This window comes from Mobula birostris, chromosome 25 (assembly GCF_030028105.1).
Source record: "Mobula birostris isolate sMobBir1 chromosome 25, sMobBir1.hap1, whole genome shotgun sequence".
Lineage (NCBI taxonomy): Eukaryota > Metazoa > Chordata > Chondrichthyes > Myliobatiformes > Myliobatidae > Mobula > Mobula birostris.
Genome location: NC_092394.1, coordinates 1,998,565 through 2,015,059, shown reverse-complemented (window position 1 = coordinate 2,015,059; position 16,495 = coordinate 1,998,565). Strand labels below are relative to the sequence as shown.

Genomic DNA, 16,495 nt, shown 5'->3' with positions numbered 1-16,495 from the left:
TTAGTGAGTCCTGCCTCAACCCTATCAAAACTCAAGGTTTGTTTGTCTTCAGACTAAGTGTTCAAGCCCTTCCTAACCGAACACACGCTGAATTCCCCTCACACACAAGCACATCAATCAGTGAGCAAAACTCCTCTGTAAACTCACCTTGTGCAGACTTGTAGTGGGACGCTGTGTCTTTATACAGTTGCTCTTTTGCTTTAGTGTAAACTCTGGTGAAGTGCTCTTGTGTTTTTACGGCAAATGTTTTGATGTTAAAAGAATTCAAATTTGTACTCAGCTGTGCTCAATTTGGTAAATGGGGTTCCTATTTTTCCCTAATGCGTCAAGTTTCTGGAATTAAAACCATATCTTCAGCACAAGATTTTCTATTATTATTGTATGAAATTCACCATCAATCAGTTGGAGTACAGCACACTGAACAAACGCTCACCATATGCTGAGGAAATGCAGCAATAGAGGGCACCCAAGAGACACTCCTAGAGTCAGTGTGTGCACAGAAAGATGTGACATCTATTATCTCCCTCCACCCCACCCACAGCTACCCTCCGTACTTCTCCCTAAACATCTCAGCATGTTCCAGTCTGTATTCCTGTCTGCCCCACTACCTAGCCTATGGTTCTGCCTGTTCCTGTTGTGCTGACTGACACTGAAGTGTCTCCACAACCTGCAGACGCGCTTTCATGGGTCTACAACTCAGTATTATTTATTTACTTTTTCAAAAATTATTTGCACGACCTGTCTTTTGCACATTGTCAGTCTTCATTATTTATCATTTTTCATAATTTCCATTGTATTTCTTTGTTTTCCTGTGAGTGCCTACAGGAAAATGAATCTCAAGTTAGTTTATAGTAATGTATATGTACTTTGATCATAAATTTACTCTCAACTTTTAATAAGCTTGAAGTTCAAAGTTCAAAATAAATTTATTATCATAGAATGTCAGGGTAGAATCGCCATACTCTACCCTGAGATTCATTTACTTGCAGGAATACCTGATCACAGTAGATCAAAGAAGTACAATGGAATCAGTGAAAAACTACACACAACAAAGACTGACAATAGCCGATGTGTGAAAGAAGACAATAAATAAGTAAGTAAATAATGCTGAGAACATGAGTTGTAGAGTCCTTGAAAGTGAGTGTGCCGGTTGTGGAATCAGTTCAGTGTAGAGGTGAGTAAAGTTGTCCACTCTGGTTCAGGAGCCTGATGGTGTAAGGGTAATAACTACAATGCTCTTTATTAAAATTCATTGTTTTCCTGTAAATGCCTACAAGAAAATGAATCTCAAGATAGTATATAGTGACATATATGTACTTTGATAATAAATTAGCTTTGTGCAGAGAGCCTGGTACACACAGTGTTAAATGTGCACAATCTTTCCACATTGTGCACGGATGAAGCAGACATGGTGCAGCTGGTATAAGACACTGGTGGTTTCAAGAACTGCTGTCTGTTGGGATTTGGTGTCTGCAGAGAGAGAGCAACAACGGCTGGGGTGGCAGCCTGCCAGCCCTGGTTAGCTTGCCCCCACTTTAGTCATTGCTGGCCAGACATGGATTAGTCTAGTATAAGACTCTGGGCACTTCACTTGTTGGCACTGATCGGCAGGATGTGGGTTTTTTTTGTGTTGGCTGACTTTTTTACCTCTCTGAGAATTTGGAGAGCTGTGAGATTCACTTTTTTAACGCAGTTTTCCTCGAACAGCTCTTTCTGCTGTGGCTGCTTATTAATAGATTACATATGTGGTCTTAGTTTACATCAGTATTGAAATATTTTACGTGGGACCAAGTATGTTTCCTGAGGAAATTTTAAAAGGATATTTATTGGAGGTACAAAAAAGACACTAATTTATATTTCTTTTGATTTTTAACACATGAATTTAGTTAATAAATTAGAATATTCTCAACACAGGATTTGAGACAGTGAGATCTGAAATTGTGTCTATGTTTATGGACCAGAGTTTGTGAACAATAAACTCCAGGGAAGTAGTTCTCTGTGCTCATCCTCCTGCCCCTTAACCCCCCAACTTTTCTACACGAATTTCATTCCAGTAAGAAAGTGCCACGGCAGCGTAGTGGCCAGCGCCATGGCGGCATAGCGGCCAGCGCCACGCTGTTACAGCTTGGTTATTGGAGTTGGGAGTTCAGGGCTGATGCTGTCTGTAAGGAGTTCGTATATCCTCCCTGTGGATGTGTGGGCTTGCTCTGGGTGCTCTGGTTTCCTCCCACAAACCAAAGACTTGCTAATTAGTAGGTGAATTGGTCATTGTAATTTGTCCTGTGATTAGGGTAGAGTTGAATCGGTGAGTTGCTGGGTGGTGTGGCTCCTTGGGTCCAAAGGGCCTATTCCGTGCTGTATCTGTAAATAAATAAATAGATATTCTTTCTCTTTCCACCCTGTGTTTCTGGAGCTGCTTATCTGTACTAGTCTTTGACAGGGTTAGTGCTCTGTGGCACTGACCTTTGAAGTTCTGATATCTGCTTGTGATGATCGCCTTCCACCCCGTCAGGAAACTGCACAGTTAGGTGCAGTTCAGGAGCACATAACAAAGTCTAATGTGTCTATACATCAGATTATGAGTTAAAGATTAAAGATTAGCTTTATTTGTCATGCGTACATCAAAACATACAGTGAAATGTAACGTTTGTGCTTACAACAAAGTTGATAGGTTCTTGATTAATCATGGGGAGAAGGCAGGAGAATGGGGTTGAGAGGGATAATACATCAGCCATGATGGATTGGTGGAGCAGACTTGATGGGCCGAATGGCCTAATTCTGCTCCTGTGTCTTGTGTCTTAAATGCATTGTTTGCGTTAATCAAATCAGTGAGATTGTGCTGGGGACATGCTGCAAGTGTCACCATGCTTTTGGCACCAGAATGGCATACTGACAGCTCATTAACCCTAACCTGCGTGTCTTTGGACTGTGGGAGGAATTAGGAGCTCTGGAAGAGCCTCACAGGGACAACGGATAAATTTCTCACAAGCAGCGGAAGGAATTGAATAGAGGTTGCTGACAATGTAATAGTGCTATGCTAACCACTACACTGCCATGCCGTTGCTTGCTGAGTTCCTTGAACACTTTTTGTGTGTTGCTCAAGGATTCCAGTATCTGCAGAATCTCTTGTGTTTATTGTGTACCATCAGAGGCCTCTCAGGATGATTCCAGTCTCTCTGCTAGGTGAAGCTTTGATTGAGGGTTCTGACTCCCTCTCTGTAGTGGGTGCACTCAGTATTGGCACCAAATCGTAACCACAGATGCTGGAAATCTGAAATCAACAAAACTCTGGAAAGACACAGTAGGTCAAGTAGCATCTGTGGAGGGAGAACCAGTCATTGTTTCAGGTTTGTTGTAATTAACATTGGTTAGGAGAGAGGAGAGTCTGGTAAGATGGAGTGTGTATGGGTTCTTGCTGCTCTACCAAACAGGTTTTCTTCTCCAGCCTTTGAGGGGTGGATTTACTGTGTAGGATGCATGTGCATTAAATACACACCCAAGGGTTTAGTCCTATGGTTCCCAGGCTTTCCATGCCTCTTGCTTGTGAAGGGTGATGTGGGTTAGTGTAGGAATGTTGAGCAACACACATCAAAGTTGCTGGTGAACGCAGCAGGCCAGGCAGCATCTCTAGGAAGAGGTACAATCGACGTTTTGGGCCGAGACCCTTCGTCAGGACTGACAAAGGGTCTCGGCCCGAAACGTCGACTGTACCTCTTCCTAGAGATGCTCCTGGCCTGCTGCGTTCACCAGCAACTTTGATGTGTGTTGCTTGAATTTCCGGCATCTGCAGAATTCCTCGTGATTATGTAAGAATGTTGAGTTGGTTTGTCATACTGTGTACATCTTTGGTAGTGTGCTGTTCAGGTTGTGACCCAGGACCAACATTATGTGCCTGAAAGTGCAGCAGAGACTTGGGGCAGAATATGCCTAATTCTAATTCGTGGGCTGAAGAGTCTGTAGTCTGGTTAGTGTCCTCTGTCCGAATATAATGGCAACACCCACATTTGGCTACACATTTCATTGTAAATGTCTCAGCAGATATGGTTGTTGTTGCTCCTTTCTAGACCTAATTGAACTAACGTTGTTTCCCTGCCCTTGTCTTATACTTTCACTTCATTTTGTTTTCCTACCATGTAGACACTTTTCTGAAGTTATATATAATGCCTTAAAACCTCTGATGATCCTATTTCCAAAGACCTCTCAATTTTTCAGCCTCTCTGTGATCTGTGGAACCCAACTGCATCCTTGGGAGGGATATTCCAAAGTCTGAATCCTTCAGATCGTGGTATGTCAAAATGCTGCACATATGCAGTTCATTCCAAAGAGAGTGGCTGTCCAGTCCATTCCTTTGGGTATAGAGTACCTGTTCATTCCCTAATCTGGTACTAAACAGCTGAAGTATGGAAGTGGTTTTATGTAAAGTGCTTCCTATTTGGCCGTGCTCACTTTCAGCTTAATGCCTTCAGACGACCTACTTTAGAAATGGTGTAATTGTCAGTACTTTGCCCAGAGTTAAAGCTGTTGAATTAACTCTGATTAACCTGACTCTGATCAGCAATGCATGTAAGCAGTTTCACAGTACACCGTCATTAATTCTGTACATGCAGTAGCCTGAGCCCTAAGTCTACCCTTTAATTTTACCACAGAAGTTTTCAAAGTGAAAAGTAAATTTACTATCAAAGTACAACTATGTCACCATATACTATCCTGAGATTAATTTTCTTGTGGGCATTCACAGTAAATACAAAGAAACACAAAAGAATCCATGAAAAACTGCACATATGATGGACAAAGAACCAATGTGTAAAATACAACAAACTGCAAATGCAAGAAGGAAAAGAAAGCAAACAAAATAATAGTAAATAAGTAGGCAATAAATATCAAGAACATGAGACGAAGAGTCCCTGAAAGTGAGTCCACTGGTTGTGGGAAGAGTACGTTGATGGGAGAGTGAAGTCAACCCCTCTGGATCAAGAGACTGATGGTTGAGGGGTGATAGATGTTCTTGAACCTGGTGGCGTGAGTCCTGAGGCTCCTGTATCTTCTTGCTGATGGCAGCAGTGAGAAGAGAGCATGAGCTGGGTGGTGAGGGTCTCCGATGATGGATGCTGCTTTCCTGTGACAGTGTTTCATGTCAATGTGCTCAGTGGCTTTACCTGTGATGGACTGGGCTGTATCTACTACCTTTTGTAAGATTTTCTATTCAAAGGTATTGGTGTTTCTTTGCCATGCTGTGATGCAGCCAGTCAATATATTCGCCATCACACATCTGTAGAAGTATAGATACCACCATATACTACCTTAAGATACATTTTTCCAGGTATTTTGAGTAAAACAAGGAAATATAATAGAATTAATGAGAAACTACACACAAAGACTAACAAGCAACCAATAAGCAAGAGAAGACAAACTGTAAATAAATAAATGAAATGAGTCCCTAGGTTTCACGTAGCATCAATTCAACCTTTTTACTGCAAGTGTCCTCCTTGCTTCCTCATCTGTTGTACCCAAATTTCTTTTAGTTCCTTTTGCTTGAGTTTGTGTTTAGTTTTTATTCTTTGCCTGTTAAATGACTAACCTTTTCCCTTCTGAGTCCCAGTGGGTTGTTGGCTATGTCGCCTCACCAGATTCCAAGGTCTGGGATGCTTTCTCTGCTTTCTCTCTACTTGGGTGTGAATAAAGCCCCCCCTCCCCCCATTTGATTGGGTGAGATGATAGATGGGTTTCACTAGGATCTTTATTCTCAGGTGTGAATAACTCCCCCCTCCCCCAATGTTTGATTGGATGAGAGGAAAGGTGGGTTTCACTGGGATAGTTCCAATGAGGCTTTGTTTTGGAGTCATACTGTGAACTTTGAGGTCATGGTTACAGGGTATTTTTTTTGGAAGAGAAATAGTAACAGAGAGAAAATTTCATCAGTTTTCACACTAATCCAAGCATGTTTGGTTATAATATCACTAATGCTGCCTTGTTATGTAATGTCTACACGTGTCAGAGTGTAGTGCCGAGTGTTAGTGTCATAAATGTCAGTAATGCCACTCCTGAAGAAGGATCTCGACCCGAAATGTCAACTGTTCATTTCTCTCTGCAGATGCTGCCTGACCCCCAGAGTTCCTCCAGCACTTTGTGTTGTTCAGAGAGTTTTCCCCATTGTTAGTATCACTGCCCGGATCAATAACAAGTGTGTATTGATGTAGAGCATGCCTGTTTCTGTGATGTAATTAACTTTGCTATTCCACTTGAAACAACTTCAGATTCCAGCAGCTTGGTTGGGAAATCCACATTCAGTTAACCAATCTGGGGTGGTGAAGGGAGTTTTTGGTATATTGACCTTCATAAATCAACGTATTGAGTGCAGGAGTTGAGATGCTTTGTTGAAGTTATACAAGATGTTGGTAAGACCTAATTTGGAGTATTGTGTGCAGTTTTGGTTACCTACCTACAGGAAAGGTATCAATAAGATTAAAAGAGTACAGTGAAAATTTGCAAGGATGTTGCTGGGAATTGAGGACCTGACTTATAGAGAAAAGTTGAATAGGTCAGCACTTTATTTCCCAGAGCATAGGAGAATGAGGGAAGATTTGATTGAGTTATACAAAATGATGAGGGGTATAGATAGGATAAATGCAAGCAGGCTTTTTCCACTGAGGTTGGGTGAGACTGGAACAAGAGATCATGGGTTAAGTGTGAAAGGTGAAATGGTTAATGGGAGCCTGAGGGGAAACATCTTACCTCAGAGGGTGGTGAGAGTGTGGAACGAGCTGCCAACAGAAGTGATGGATGTGGGTTTGATTTCAACATTTAAGTGAAATTTGGATAAGTACATAAATGGGAAGGGTATGGTCCGAATGCAGGTCGATAGGACTAGGCAAAGTAATAGTTCATCATGGACTAGATGTGCCGAAGGGCCTGTTTCTGAGCTGACTTTAAACATGCCTGTAATTATAAAGCTAGTAACATTGATCGTGATCTTGGATTGGATTTTGTAAAAATCTGTTTGTCTCACTATTGTTCTTTAGGGGATGAAAGTCGTAGAGTCATTGAGCACTACAGCACAAAACAGGCCATTTGGACATCTACTCTGTGCCAAGCTCTTAATCTGCCTAGTCCCATTGACCTACGCCTGTACTGTAGCCCTCCGTACCCCTCACAGCCAGTACTTATCCAAACTTCTCCTAAATGTTAAAATTGAACCCACATCAACCACCTGAATCTGATTACAGACCTGCAGGAATGTAACTAACTCTTAACTACCGTTAATGTAGCACAAAGTGAGGTAGATCTTTGTATGTTTGGAAGCAAGTGCCTTGAATTGTCAGAGAAGGCTTGATGGTGAATTTCCCATTATGTTGAAACACAAATTAAGGGCGTGGCTTGAATTGTACTATCTCCTGGGCTCATTGGACATGTTTGTCATCTTTGCACGTTGCCACAAATGTGCTTCCGGTTACCTTCCTGTATGCTTCATGGTTGCAACCACTGTCTACAATGCCAGCATTCACTCACACAGGTTTTATTCTCCAAAGTTGCTGACATCTGAGGTGATATTGAATTTAAGAGCGAGTGCGTGTGATGGTCCAGTGCACTGTACCAGATTTCATTGAGGAAGGGAAATGTGAGCTGCTCTCCAGGCCAGTGATGTGGCATTGTTGCAGGAGAGAGGAACCTTTCCCAGGTCTCACTCAGTACCACAGGCTTGTTCCTCTGCTGACTTTCTGTTTGCACAGCTCAGTTAAAGGCATGGTTGCCCCTTGAGCCTGGCATTTGGACATTTGGGAGCTAGGAATGCAGTCTAGGGCCCAGTGTTTCAGTTTTGTCCTTTTGGGTGAGATGTTAAGTGAAAGTCTGTCTGCTGCTTCAATGAGGATGTGTGACACAATTGAAAGGAGAACAGGAGGTCCCCTTTGTGTCCTGACCAAAGCACCTGATCATTCGCAAGTCACAGGGGATTGACATGAGGATTGCTGTTTCAGCACAGTCTTTATTTCATGGAAGCACTTTTTCTTACTAAATTTCTAACCCTACAAGATTCTACCTGTAAAGCGAGCTGCATAAATTGTTGAGCTTCCTTTGAACGCTGTGATCCGTTGCCTCATTTAGGGAAAAGGCTTGTGGCACTGGGCCAGCCCATGTCCCGCTCTACTGCACCATGCCTGTATTAAAACAATTTAGTGAAATTAGCGATTGCATTGTTCCTGATTTACCCCAATCTGCTGGTAATTATTTATCTTGGCCATTAAATGTTGGAATTGTATTTAAAAAATTCCAGCCATGCTGTACATTTGTGCATGGGTTACAGATGCGTTTGTTTGTAAATGTCCCTTTACCCGCTTATGGAGATTTATGGATTTACTAATTAACTTTGCTAAAAGAACCTGATCTGGCATTATTGACATGTGAAAGGATAGTATGGCAGACTAATGGAAGTGTAGCTAGAGAATGCCATTCAACTTTGTTTTCAATTAGATTGTGACAGAACTGTGCTTTAATCCAGTGTTTTAACTGATACGCTTACCTGTAAAATACCTCCACAGATAAAGCATCCGCTGCATCTTGGGGTCTGTTTGGTCTGCATGAGCCTTTATGAAACATGATGTTCTGACACTGCATGGTTCTAATTGTATGTACCCTTCTCCTCAATCACTTTCTTCTGCTGTTCTTGCACAAATCAGAGGAAAGAATCCCTTTATTTTCCCCTTTCAGTTCAATTAGTCCTTTATATTCAGGAGTTCAGACAATGTTTGTGGGAACCTTGTCACCCTCAGTTCATAACAACATGGCATTCAGTGAGGCTCGAGAGTGAACAGTTTCTGTCGTCCAGCATTTGTGTTACAGAATAGGAAGAGATGGTGTTGTTGGAGAAAGTGCCTCTGATGATCTCCCTGATGGCTGAGGCCAGGTTGCGAACTTGTCAGTGCTCTCCTAGGTGATCTCAGCCTCGTCTGCGGTAACCCTGGTCCAGGTCACAAGGGGACTCATGTTACTGAAATACTTGATGGCTGCAGGAATAGTCAGCGTCATGCTTAATGCCCCTTTGTTGCCTAACTAACATTTTATTTATATATTCCAGTCTACAGCTTGAGCTTAGAGTGGGAAAATGAGTGTTTTTCAGTTGTGGGGAATCCATAGTGCAGTCGTTTCACGCTTCCTGTATATTAAACACAGACATGTTCACTGGTTCACCAGTGGGTTTTGCATTCTGAGTCATCAGACAGTCCGATGTGTAATCCTTCCAATAATGGTGGGGTTGCATGACAGAGAGAGACAGTAATTGTTTATAAATGTTCTCAGTTTTCCTACGTTTCTGGCTTTCAATTTGTACACGATGCTGAGGATCTGTCATCTTTACATCTCAGGTGGCAATGTAGCGCAATCAGGACGGCGTGGAAACAACAGTTAGTTTAGTGCTTTATAGCGCCACTGTCCGATTCCCACTGCTGTCTGTAAGGAGTTTGTACATTCTGCCCTTGACCAAATGGGACTCCTCGGTGTGCTGCGATTTCCTCCCACAATGTAAAGACATATGGGTTAACTTTAGTAAGTTGTGGGCATGCTACATTGGTGCTGGAAGCGTGGCGACACTTGTAAGCTGTCCAACACAATGCTCACTGATTTGATGTGACGCAAAGCGATGCATTTCACTGTATGTTTCAATGTACATGTGACAAATAAAGATAATATCTTTAATCTTTACATTCCAATCCGGTACAGGTGAAATACTCTGGTCACTGTTGCTTCCCCCACCTTGGCTGACTCACCTGAGATGTTTTATTTCTGGAATGTATGCGCTGTCATGTGAGGACAGAGTCAAAACTTCTACTAAACTTTTCAACTGCTGTGAGAAATCCTAGTCTGAGTTCTCATGTCATAGTCAGACAGAGGCAGTGAGAAGATGCTTCCCCAATGCCGCCTGCAGAGTGGCTACCTGATCACCTGCTGTTTGAACTTTTTTAAAAACCTTTTTCCACTAAAAGTTGGAAGGAAGTTGGACTCTTAGACATAGGAATGAATGGATTATTTCGAGTTACTCCAAATGTGGAGACAGTTTGTGTGGGACTAGTGAGATGAGCGGGAGTATCCCACCTACTCTGCTCACGGTCTGTTTAGTCCTCTCCCATCAGGGAGGAGGTGACATAACATCCACGCCAGGATCACCAGACTCAAAAACAGTTACTTTCCCCAAGCAGAAAGGCTGATCAACACCTCCACCCACCAACCCACCCCTCCACACCCCCAACCACCACTACTTTATCATTTCCTGTCAGTCACCTTCTGTACAGACACTCCTGTACCTAGCATCACTTCACAGATATAGAATCAATCTATGGATATAAGCTATCGTATGTATCTGGTGTATTTATATTCATTTCTATTCATTATTATTATTGTGTTCTTTATCTTTTGTGTTGTATGCTGCATCAGATCTGGGGTAACAATTATTTAATCCTCCTTTACACTTGACTTTAAATGAGATTAAACGATCTTGAATACTAGTTATTTATGTTTATGGGAGTAAGATTCTGAATTATAATGATCAACAGAGACACTGTCATCTGTGCAGTCCCTTTCTTGTAGCACCCCACCTGGCGACTTGCTAGTGCTGGGTTACCTTCAGAGTTTGATTCCCTTTGAATTTCAATTGTTCTATGTTCATTATTTTGAGTCAGAGTTTCCAGTTGAATGGGCAGTTTAACTTTGTGCCAAAATGGATTGCAACCAGCAAGTAGGATAACTTTTCCTTTTCACATTTGAGGAAAATTGCAGAATTCCCACGGAAATTCCCTGTAGCTGTGCCATCGGTCTTAAGGGTTGTTACTGGAATTTTGTTTTTGCTGAGGGTGGAAGATTTGGATTCTGTGTTTAGCAAAAATTCAGATCATACTTTCCAATGATATTTGACCTGTTTCATTTGTTTCCAGCAACTTACTGACTCAATTCAGGAAAAATCTGCAGATGCTCAAAATCTGAAATAAAAGCAGAAAATGTTAGAAACACCCAACAGATGAGGCAGTGTCTATGGAGAGGGAAACCAATATAATTTCGGGGTAATTTCGGGTACATTTGAAGGATGTTGTGTGGGCGTGGGGAGACGTGCTTGTTATGTATTTAGCTGAGTCCACTACTCTCTGTAGCTTATGTTCCTGCACATTCAAATTGCTGTGTCAGACCATGATGCAACCAGTCAGAATACTTCCAATGTACGTCAGTAGGAGTTTATTAGAGTGTTGCATTACACATCTCTCCCCACTGTACTGGAGCTTAGGGCTAGGTTGTGATGAGCAAGGTGAAAATGAAGAGTGTGTAAGGAAAATTAGAGTCTGGGGCCTGGACTGAAATGGTGCAATGTACAAAATACGTCAGAGCACAAAGCTTAGAATGGTGTACATGGTCATCTGCTGGCTGTGTACACTGACCTCCGCAAACCAAAAGGCATAGGACAACAGAACTGAACCAAGAACGTATAACATAGAATGTTGCAACACACGACAGTCCCTTGGCTCACGATGCGGTACTGACCTATTAACCTACTTTGAGATCAATCTAACCCTTCCCTCTTATATAACCCTCCATCTTTCTATCACCCACGTGCCTATTTAAGAATCTCCCTAATGTATCTGCCTCTACCATCACCCCTGGCTGCGCATTCCACGCACCCATCTCTCTCTGACATCCCTCCTATACTTTCCTCCATTCACCTTAAAATTATGGCCCCTCAAATTAGCCATTTCCACACTGGGAAAAGTCTGTTTCTCTTCTCTATTGATGCCTCTTATTATCTTGTACACATCCATCACCTCACCTCTCATTCTCCTTCACTCCAAAGAGAAAAGCTTGAGCTTTTCTCATAGCAGATGTGCTAATATCAGTGTTCTTGTGTTATTTCTGTGAATGAAGGCTGCAACGAAATTCAATTATATCTGTCATTGTAACATAGAAACATAAAAAATAGGTGCAGGAGTAGGCCATTCGGCCCTTTGAGCCTGCACCGCCGTTCAGTATGATCATGGCTGATCATCCAACTCAGAACCCTGTACCTGCCTTCTCTCCATACCCCCTGATCCCTTTAGCCACAAGGGCCATATCTAACTCCCTCAACACATTTGTCTCCAACATCTTTTGTGGGAAACAGGGATAATCTAGCCTTGATACCCTGCCTTGGTGTAATATTTGGCTGCAGCTTAACTTTTTTTGAACCATCTCTGAAAAGGTACTGCAAAGATCAAGTGAATACTGTGTAAGAACTAGCTGCAGTGTTGGAACCTCTCTGCCCTTCTCAGTGGGAGATTGCAGCGTGCCTGTCTGGGCTATTAACACTGATTAAAGGGATGGATGTCTAGTTCATTTATGTAATGAGTGCTATCATTGGAACCTTGATAGCAACTTGATGAGGTTGTACTGTTTTAATCTACTCCTAGATCAATATAACCCACACCCTCCATTTTTTCTATCACCCATGTACAGGTCTAGGAGTCTCTTAAATGCCCCTAATGTATATACTTCTACCACCAGCTCCTTTGCAGTTCATTCCACACAGTGTAAAAAACCTACCTCTGGAATTCCGCCCCCTATACTTCCTTTCAATCACCTTCAAAATATGTCCTCTCATACTAGCTATTGCTGCCCTGGGAAACAGGCACTGGCTATCTATCAGTGCTTCTGAGATGCAAAGGAACTTGGGAGTCCTTGTGCAGAACACTCTGAAGGTTAAGTTGCAGGTTGAGTCAGTGCTGAGGAAGACAAATGCAAAGTTAGCATTCATTTCAAGAGGTCTAGAATACCAGAGCAGAGATGTGATGCTGAGACTTTGTAAGGCACTGGTGAGGCCTCACCTTGACTATTATGAACAGTTTTGGGCTCCTCATCTAAGACAAGATGTGCTGGCTTTGGAGAGGGTTCGTTTGATGGTTCTGGTTCTGTACTCTGGAATTTGGAAGGATGGGGGGATCTCATTGAAACCTTTAGATTGATTGGTGGAGCAGACTCGATGGGCCAAATGGCTTAAACCTACTCCTTTGTTATGGTCTCTTATCTTAGGATGTTGACTGTGGACTTCAGGAAGACACAGGTTGACCACTCTCCATTACACATCAATGATTTTGCCATAGGGAGAGTGAAGAGCACAAAGTACCTGGACCCACAACACCACCTCATGAGTCAAGAAGGCACAGCAGTGTCTGTACTCTTGGAGGAGACTGAGGTGTGCAAGGCTCCCTGCCCCCATTCTAACAACTTTCTACAGGGGCACCATGGAGAGTGTCCTGTCTGGCTGCATCATTGTGTGGTACAGAAGCTGCAAGGCATCAGACTGCAAGCCCTACAGAGGGTAGAATAAACTACCGAGAGGATCACCGGGGTCTCCCTGCCCTCTATTTGTCATATTTACCAGCAGCATTATCGACAAAGGGCCTTAAGCATTGTTTAGGAACCCTATAACCCATCCCATAATCGCTTTGACCACTTCCATCAGGAAGGAGGTACAGGAGCATCAGGACTAGGACTGTCAGGCTTGGGTAACAGCTTCTGCTCTCAGGCTTGAGACTAATGACTACCCTGCTACTTCCAAAATCTCATCACTAGGACAGCAAACTATTTACTATACTGTTTACCTGTGCTGTGCACTATGTGCATTTTGAATTATATTTTATTAATTTATTTGTGTTAATATTTTGATTTATGTGCTGTGTGTGTTGTATGTTTAGTGTGCACTGTGGTCCAGAGAAACATTGTTTTGTATGGTTGTACAGTATATCTGTACAGTCAGATAACAAACTTGTCTTGAACATCATTTTATACAGCATTATCAAGTCACCTCTCCTCCTCCTTTGCTCCAAAGAGCAAAACCCTAGCTTGCTTAACCTATCCAATGACATGCTGTCTAATCCAGGCATCATGCTGGCATCCTGGTTAATTTCCTCTGAACCCTCTCTGAAGCTTCCACATCTTTCCTAAAATGAGGCGACTAGGACAGAACATAAACACGAGGAAATCTGCAGATGCTGGAATTTCAAGCAACAAGAGATAGTAATCTCTTACTATCAGTTAGTTCTGATGAAGGGTCTCGGTCTGAAACGTCGACTGCACCCCTTCCTATAGATGCTGCCTGGCCTGCTGCATTCACCAGTGATTCTTATGTGTGTTGCTAGAACAGAACATAATGCTTCCCAAGTGTGGTCTAACCAGGATTTTATGAAGCTCAGTCCTCTAACTAATGAAGGCCAATACATCAGTCTGCAGGCCTCTCCTTCTTAAGTTCTATCAGTCTGGTGCCAGTACAGTTTCTATGCGGTGGTGTGCTGGGGCAATGGCATCAATACGGGTGATGCCAACAGGCTCAATAAACTGACAAGAAAGGCCTGCTTTATTATAGGAGTCAAAATGGACACGCTGGAGGTTGTAGTGGAACAAAGGACCCTATAGAAAATCCTGGCAGTTTTGAACATTGTTTCTCAACCTCTGCATGCCACTTTGGCTGAACAGAGGAGCACTTTTAGAAATAGACTAAGACAACTGTGCTGCTCCAAAGAGCATGATATGAGGTCATTCTTACCCTTGGCTATTAGGCTCTATAATGAGTGAACCTTTAGCTGGGAAAGCGATGACCCCCTGCTTCTCTCCTAATATTTATATCTTTGTAATTGTGATGCTATTGTGACACTAATTTCCTTTGGGGTCAATAAAGTACCTATCTATACACCTTTGTAACAACCCTATCAACTTGCATAGCGACTTTGAGAGATCTATGGATGTGGACCCCAAGTCCCTCTGTTTCTCCACACTGCTAAAAATCCTGTCATTAATCCTGCATTCTGCCTTCAAATTTAACCTTCCAAAGTGAATCGCTTCACATTTTCCAGAATTGAACTCCCATCTGCCACTTCTCAGCCCAGCTCTGCATCTTGTCAATGTCCTGTTATAACCTATGTCAACTCTCTACACTCTCCGAAATTCTACCAAGCTTCATGTCCTCTGCAAACTTACTAATTCACCTTTCCACTTCCTTATGTAAGACATTTAGTAAAATCACAAAGAGCAGAACAGATGCCTGCAGAATACTACTGGTCACCAACCTCCAGGTAGAATACACTCCATCTACAACCACCTCTGCCTTCTATAGGCAAGCCAATTCTGAATCCAAGTTTCCCTGGATTCCATGTCTCCAGACTTTCTGAATAGGCCTACCATAAGCAAACCTTGTTGAATGCCTTATTAAAATCTATATACACTGCATCCAGTGTTCTAGCTTAATCTACAGTATGTGCTCTGTTACACTGTCAAAGAATTCAATCAGGCTCATGAGACATGACTTATCCCTCTTTTAATCAGACTATGTTTTGCCAAATGCTCATAAATCTTGGACCTAAGAATCCTCTCCATTAGTTTTCCCAACACTGCCACTGGTCTATAAATCCCAGGATTATGCCTGTTACGTTTCTTGAACAAAGAAATAACATTAGCCACTCTCCAGTCTTCTGTTACTACTCCTGTTGCCAGTGAAGGTGCAATGATCATCTCCAAAAAGCGGCACTATTTTCCCTTGCAAGCCTGTAGTAACCTGGGGTCTATCCCGTCCAGCCCCAGGGATTTATCCAGTCTAATGTTTTTCAAAGATTCCAGCACACCCGCTTTCTTAACTGTGACATGTTCCAGCACATTAGCTTGTTCAGCACTGACCTCATGTTTGTCAAGGTGTTTCTCACCATTGAATACTGAAGTAAAGTATCCAGTAAAGACTTCCCCAACTCCTCTTACTCCAGGCATATCATTCCTCTTTTACCCCTGATTGTGGACTTCAGGAAGGGTAAGATGAAGGAACACATACCAATCCTCACAGAGGGATCAGAAGTGGAGAGAGTGAGCAGTTTCAAGTTCCTGGGTGTCAAGATCTCTGAGGATCTAACCTGGTCCCAACATATCGATGTAGTTATAAAGAAGGCAAGACAGCGGCTATACTTCATTAGGAGTTTGAAGAGATTTGGCATATCAACAAATACACTGAAAAACTTCTATAGTTGTACTGTGGGGAGCATTCTGACAGGCTGCGTCACTGTCTGGTATGGAGGGGCTACTGCACAGGACTGAAAGAAGCTGCAGAAGGTTGTAAATCTAGTTAGCTCCATCTTGGGTACTAGCCTACAAAGTATCCAGGACATCTTCAGGGAGTGGTGTCTCAGAAAGGCAGTGCCCATTGTTAAGGACCTCCAGCACCCAGGACATGCCCTTTTCTCACTGTTACAGTCAGGTAAGAGGTACAGAAGCCTGAAGGCACACACTCAGCGATTCAGGAACAGCTTCTTCCCCTCTGCCATCAGATTCCTAAATGGACATTGAATCCTTGGATACTACCTCACTTTTTAAAAAAATATACAGTATTTTTTTTGCACCTTTTAAAATCTATTCAATATATGTATACTGCAATTTATTTATTTATTTATTATTATCCTATGTTATGTATTGCATTGAACTGTTGCTGCTAAGTTAACAAATTTCACATCAC

At 42.4% G+C, this 16,495-nt stretch overlaps 1 protein-coding gene across 2 annotated transcripts in view; it reads left to right on the top strand.

The window, feature by feature from the left end:
• Positions 1 to 16,495, top strand: part of smg6 (SMG6 nonsense mediated mRNA decay factor) — a 527,995-nt gene that overhangs the window by 202,701 nt on the left and 308,799 nt on the right. The window contains exon 1 of one of the 2 annotated variants that reach the window (XM_072243360.1): positions 1,018 to 1,093. The exons of the other annotated variant lie outside the window; for it this stretch is intronic. The gene's annotated coding sequence lies outside the window, so the exon portion shown is untranslated. Of the gene's footprint in view, positions 1 to 1,017; positions 1,094 to 16,495 lie in introns of those variants that run through there. 2 annotated transcript variants of the gene reach the window in all.